We start from the raw sequence: 7,022 nt of genomic DNA on the forward strand, positions 1-7,022 counted from the left end.
CAAGAAGGTTAGTTCCACCAGTCTGGTACTTTTAATTGCCATATGCCATGTAGATAGAGCTTGGGCAAAGACCAAACATTCTCAGATAAACCTTGCCTAGGCATATATTACGTTCTTTGATCTGGTTATATGTATAATTTGTCAGTGGGTTGTTGGACTAATGTGGTTCCCTCTGGTTTTATAAAACTAGCTAGGCATTGTTTATCTTTCACATTGTCTCACCCTTCCACTGTGGTTTCCCCATTTAAGGTGCCCCCATCTTTTCCATTTCTCCCTTAATACCACCCTTCTCCTATGGTCATAACATTTTAATGATACTGCAGACTATCCTTGCTGCTCGTCTCTTCTTGACCAGACAGACATCCTTGCTCTTTGTGATAACAGATAGAGTTACAGAAGCAGAAAAAACTGGAATAGGACTTCTCAGCAGTTGAGAGATGAGACTGCTTAACTCTGTGCTGGGTGGGGAGATCCACATTGTGCTATGGATGATGTTGATCATTATTTATGGCTTCTGCCATGGATAGAAACCAGTAGCAGCTCTTTTCTGAGTTGTGATGAGCAAAGGTCTCTCTGGGTATTGAAAAGTATCCCCAAGAGTGGGTATAATTACCCATGGTTGAAAGTCACCAGACAAAAACAATTGTTCTCAAACTAGGGCATAAAGGATTTTATGGAGTGGGCATTCCTACTCTCAAGGTGACTATCTTTGAAGACAGGGTTTTGAGGTAGTAATCAGGATTAAATGACATCATAAGGGTCTTGATCTGACAGGATTCAGGGCTTTGTAAGAAAAGGAGGAATCTATAGTGGACACTGAAAGCTCTAGCATGCCTTTAACTTCTCAGCTTCTAAACTATAAGAACAAAAACTTTTTGTTGTTTGAGTCACCAAACCTGTGATATTTTTGTCATGGCAGCCAGTGAAGACCAACAGAGAGACTCAGACCTTCCTGAGGAAAATGGAGGTCTAGCCTTGGTAAAATAGACAAGGGCCTAGGATTTTGTGTTTTTGCTAGGTTCCCTGCTGATTTTGATATGGATTCAAGGCTGACAACCACTAGCCTAGACCAACAACCCACATCAGGGTGAAAGGGTGGAGAGAGGGACACATATTGACTGAAATCTGGGAGGATGAGACAGAGAGTCACTCTGCTGAGAAACATGGAACTTCAGGGAGACCAGCAGAGAATCTAGGCATCTTGCCCATTGGTAACAAGTGTGTGTGCCCTTAGAACCTTTGCTGAAGATCTAGATTCCTTTTTTTCCAATTTGGAATTATGTCGGATTGATGTTCTTTTTTACTAAGACAATAAATTGAGCAAGGATATGAAGTGTTTGTGAACTGAATGCCCATACCCAACTCGTTCCTTAACTTGAATGTAGCATTTGGAGACAGGAACAATTAGCATAAAATGAGTTCATAATTTTGGCTAGTTGTGGCTTTCTGTGTTAACCATCATCTGTTGCATGAGGAATCTTTACTGGTGAGAGTTGAGAGATGCATTAATATTCTCTCTGGCCCCTGTTCCTCTATGTTCTGTGAGCCTTAGGTATAGAGGTTCCATCGTAGATGTTACTTAGGTCTGGGCATCTCACACTTATTCTTTGCATTTGACTATTTGTGGAATTCTGTAATAGTCTCCATCTGTTGCAAAAAGAAGCTTTTTTTGATGAGTGGTGAGTGGTATACTGGTTTGTAAATATGAGGATAAATATTTGGCTTGGGGTAAGAAATTCTATTTGTCTAGGGATATGACAGACACAGATGCAGATTTTCCTCTAGGATCTATGATTTCTCCAGCCATGTGTATTTTGGCTATGTTTACAGTACCACACATGCATTCCCTCCCATTGAGCAGGCTTTACATCCAATTAGATAGCTGTTGATTATCCCCGAGATAAAAGTGCCACTACTGCATGAATAGAGATAGTTTCCTGCACCAATTATTGTTGTGGTTATTAGACTTTACAGCTGTGTTGCACCATTGATTGACTTTCCTCCCTTAGCAGCTTGCATAGTGTCCTCTGATACCATGAGAGCTAGTATTCAAGGAGGAGGCTTCCAGGTCAGTGCCAGCTCCACTGCTCCAAGTCCTGTGTCCAAAGTATGCCCTGTCTTCAGCAAGAGGGTCTTACCTTCAAGTTATAGGAGGCAATCAAGAGCTGTGCTGGTAGCCTGTATTATTTTGGGAGTCTCTTGGAGTACCCTGACCAACAACTCAAAGCAAGATTTCTCCTGTCTGGCCCTGTGTTTCTTGTTACATAGCCTTCAGCTATACATATGCACTCATAGTGTATTTTTCCATAGGCTTTTGGACTAATACATTTCCCTCTGATTTTTCACACCACCTAAGCATCTCTCCTCTCTCTTCCCCTGTCTAGCCCTCTCTCCTCCCTCTCCAGTTAAGTACCCTCATTTTCCCCTTTCCTCCTTGATAATACCTGTCTCCTATTATCTCACTTTCTCAGGCTCCTTCTCCCCTTTAACCTCCATGGTTTCTTGTACAACCCTCCTGCCTCCATTCTCAGTTAAATACCCCCATTTACCCATTCACAACTGGCCAAAATGTAGAGAATAGAAGACTGCAGAGTGTGTGTCCTTGTGTAGGACCCCTATATGAAACCTCTGCCACCCAGGGCTCAGGGACCATTGGGAAGAGGGGGTGGAAAGACCTCAAGAGCCAAGGGTGGTTTATGACCACGAGGAAATAGTTTTCCAGGTGACTGGGAATTTGTGCATATGAACTTACAGCAATGGTGACAGCACACACAAGACCCATGCAAACGCAAACCAGACAAAAACGCAGAACAGAAGTGGGAAAATGGGTAAGAAGCCCCAACCTTAGTTGAGGAACCATTGGCAACTCATCACTGGTGGGTGAAGGAGAGTTGATCTTCCTTAAGGGAGTGATGTTAGATAGGCCGACCAGGTTCTAGTGGATGAACTCACACAGAGGGATGTCTTGGGACACAAATTTGACTCAATAGGCCTTAACATATATGACAGAATGCATGAAATCTGGTGGGGGCTATGGTAGGGTACAGATGGGGCGGGTTTCTAAGTATGATTAAGACGTATTCTATAAAACGTACAAAATTCAATTTAAAGATGAGTTTACAAGTGCGGACCACTGAGCTAATAGTTGAGTATCCTTTGAAGAGTCTCTCTTTGTCTCTGTGTCTCTGTTTCTGTCTCTGTCTCCATATATATGTGTGTGTGCATGTGCATGCGTGCATTTGTGCATGTGTGTGTGTGTTTGTGTGTGTGTGTGTGTGTGTGTGTGTGTGTAGTTTTCTTTTTGCTTTTCATGCATGTGTCAGGAAAGGAGCTGGTGAGAACAGAGCAGAAGACAGCCCTCTGTAACCCAGGAGCAAATCCTCAGCACCAACGAAACACACTGGCACCTTAATCAGGGGCTTTGGGTGTTCAGAACTGAGAAAGCAAGCTTCTACTGTTTAAGCTATCAACTCTATGCTATTTTGTTTGTCTCCCAAGCAGACCACTGTTCCTCTTAATAATTCAGCTGTCTCAATGCAGAATTATCAATCACCTTTGTCTAGGGCTTGATCAAGCTGTCAGAGGTCAGTATTTAAGACCCTGACTACATAGTACAGATTATGATTTTAGAACCTTTTAGTCTCCTGCTCATTCCATGCTGTTATTTCCCTCTGCTGAGTTCCTGGTCTGCACATGCCAAGCCCTGTGAAAGGCACACATATATTTCCATTCATTTCATCTAACAACAAATTCCTGATCCTTCAACACATTTCCTTGTGCCAGGCTGAGCGACACTGGCACTGAATCCTCTGACACTTAAACAGTCACTCCGGCCTAGTAAGAGACAGACTTGATTTCTCTCTTTTTTTCTCTCTTTTCCCTTTCTCTCTCCACTGTTCCTTCTTGACAGACCACTGCAGCCTCCATCACTGAGTTTACAAACCTGGCTTCAGCATCTCGAATCAGCACTTAACCAGCAACAGCACAGATGGCAACATCAGGACCATAAAAAGAGATAGCACATACAGACACATCAGTTTTTAAATTTTGTAACTGGGGGAATCTGGGTTTATTTCAATATTTCATTAAAGTGATATTTTTGTGATTCTTGGCTTTAGTTCCATAAATGGGTAAAGATGGACTTTCCCAGCAAGAGGCATGTTATCATGAAGGTGAGAGAAGATTAAAAGAAAATTCAGCACTGCAACCCTGCCACTCAAGTGCGTGCTGCCAGGGCCATCAAAGCTTCCTGCTGCCAGTGCTACTTAAGCATTCTCTACAGCTTGGCTGCTTTCCTCGGAATGCAAACCCTCTCCTCAGCCACTGCTGCCTTTGATACAGGCTTGATTCATATCCTTTGTCTGTGGGGGAGAGAGAACATCCATAGGTAGGGAGAGTACCCCTCCAAGGATGCTAAGCCTTCGAAGGAGGTAGAGCCTCCTCTGAGCACATCTCAGAAATGATGCATGTGGGGAATTAGAGAGCATCATCCTACCCTGGGGGAGAGGGAGACTGCTGGCTTGAGCTGCCACAGTGGTCTACATTCCAAAATCTGCTGGAGCAGCCTGGCCTCAGTTGAAAGCTTGGGGACACTGTGGACCACAGCACAAAATAGTCCATTTTTGCATAGGGTCATATTGATTCTTGAGAGAGGCAAAGAACTCTCAGACTTGCAGAAGGCCCACCTTTGCCTCCTTATGGGAGCGTTATCTCTTCTGTAAGAATTATCTTTAAAAATGGATAGATCCCAACAAACTTGGGAGATAAACATCATTCTGAGTTTACTGATAAAATGAATTTGCCTGGCTATATGCCTTGCCTAGAAGTAGTAGATGGTGGGGTTGGAGTAATATTGAAAGTCAGTTCTGTCAGACCCCCAAATCCAGGTATCTTTATTTAAACAAAAATGAAATAAGCGTTTTCAGTAAGAATCTTAAACGTAAATATGACCCCCCTCAGTTTTTCTTGACTACATCAGCATAATGACAGAAAATAGAGCTATAACCAGCAATATATACATTATAATTCTGGCTAAATTTAGACCAGAATCCATGCAGAGTTTCCCCCTTTCCTCCTTTTCCTTTATTTCTGGTCATCACTAGGGAGTGTTTTACTTATGACTACAAACACATTTATCTGTTTCTGTTAGAGCTCCCTATCTTTTATCCTGACACCCCTGTGTTAACATCTTCTGAGACCTTTGATTGACATGCTCATTGTGAGGTGTCACAAATTCATCACTGTCCTGGAGTTTTATTCTGTTGCTGTGTTAAAACACTCTGACCAAAAGTTACTTGGGGAGGAATGGGTTTATTTGTTCCAGATTACAATCCAACATTGTGGGAATTCAGGGCAGGAATTTAAGGCAGGAACCTGGAGGCAGGAACCTTGGAGGAGTGCTGCTTGGTTGCTCACTCTCTGGCTCACTCTCAACCTCCAGCTTAGCTGCCTTTCTTATACAGGACCACCTGCCTAGGAAATGGCACCACCCGCAGTGCGTCCAGCCCTCCTACAGCAATTAAAACAATGGAGGCAATCACCCACAGACATGACCACAGACCAACCTGATAGACAGTTACTCCTGGAAACTTCTTTCTAAGGTGACCCTAGGCTGTGTCAAGTTGGCAGTTAATGCTAACTGGGATACCCGGGACACCCGTTGCGGTAATATCACCAATGCCTTCTGAGACAGTCTTCTTCAGCCCAGCCTAGGTGAATTCCACCAGCAGTCAGCCTTGTAAATTTTATTTACTTCCTGAGCTATGGAAGTTTCATGAGCTCCCCACCTCCCTCCAAGAGGAAATATTTCAATTTGGAGGAAAGAACTGCACAGCATTTGAACAAGATGAAAGATGTTTGAGAATGTTGGACACATGGAAAGGAACATTAGAGGGCAACTAAAGGGGCTATGAATGCTGGGCTTGGCAGAGGGATGGCACTGTATGACTCCAGATGGACATTACCCTTGCAGTGGAAAGATGTCTAGATTTATTTAGATGTGGAGTTATGCTGGAGAGGAAACTTTCTGTGCACCATACCACAGCCATTTAGAATTTTCACTCATAATTTAAGATGGGCCAAAGCTCAGTGTATGAGTGCTGGGGGTGACCAGAAATCTCTTTGTGAGAGATTAAACAGCAAGACACACTGCAGTAGGGTTTCCCTCTACCTAGAACTTAGAGTATTTGATTTAACTTCCTCAAAATACAGGTAAGAACTTCTCCTTGAATTATGTCGTTGCTTGACTCTCTAGAATATGTATTTATTCCTTTGAATGAATTTGTATTTCTTCCTTCCTTCTTCCTTTGAAGAAGTATTTTGAGGGGCTAGGGAGATGGCTCCGTGGTTAAAACACTCTCTGTGTAAGCAAGAGGACCAGAGTTCGTATCCCTAGAACCCACACAGATGCTGGTGGGCATTGTGGTTCACATGTAATCCTAATGCTTGGGAGGCAGAGACAGTGATCTCTGGAGTAAGCTGGTTAGCTAGACCAGTTGTAGCTGTGATCTCTGAGAGATATTGTCTCAATGAGTAAGGTGGGGAGCAATTGAGGAAGACTCCTGACATAATCTCATGCCTCTATACACTCAACATGTGTACCCACATACATGTGAATACATATACACATTATGCATGAATACCAGATCTATATACACACATATACAGAAAATTGAAAGGGCCCCAGAAGGAGATGCAATCCCAAGGCTGGAAAAGACTGTATGAAGTAATGTCACTGACAATTGGCATGTATCAGGTCCTGTTTCAGGTGAAGGGAGAATCAGGTCACAGTCCATCACTGAGGGAAGTCAGGGCAAGAACTCAAGGAAAGAACCTGGAGGCAGAAACTGAAGCAGAGACCATGGAGGAGCCATACTTACTGGCTTGCTTGCTCAAGTAGCTTTCTTTTTATTTTATTTATTTATTTTTATTTATTTTTAGAAGTACGCTGTTGAATTAAAACAGTTATACAATATTGAACTTAGTGTAAGCCATGTAAGATATAAAATTGGATGAGTTTTTAA

Source organism: Nannospalax galili, unplaced genomic scaffold (genome assembly GCF_000622305.1).
Source record: "Nannospalax galili isolate Female #2095 unplaced genomic scaffold, S.galili_v1.0 scaffold213, whole genome shotgun sequence".
NCBI classification, from domain to species: domain Eukaryota; kingdom Metazoa; phylum Chordata; class Mammalia; order Rodentia; family Spalacidae; genus Nannospalax; species Nannospalax galili.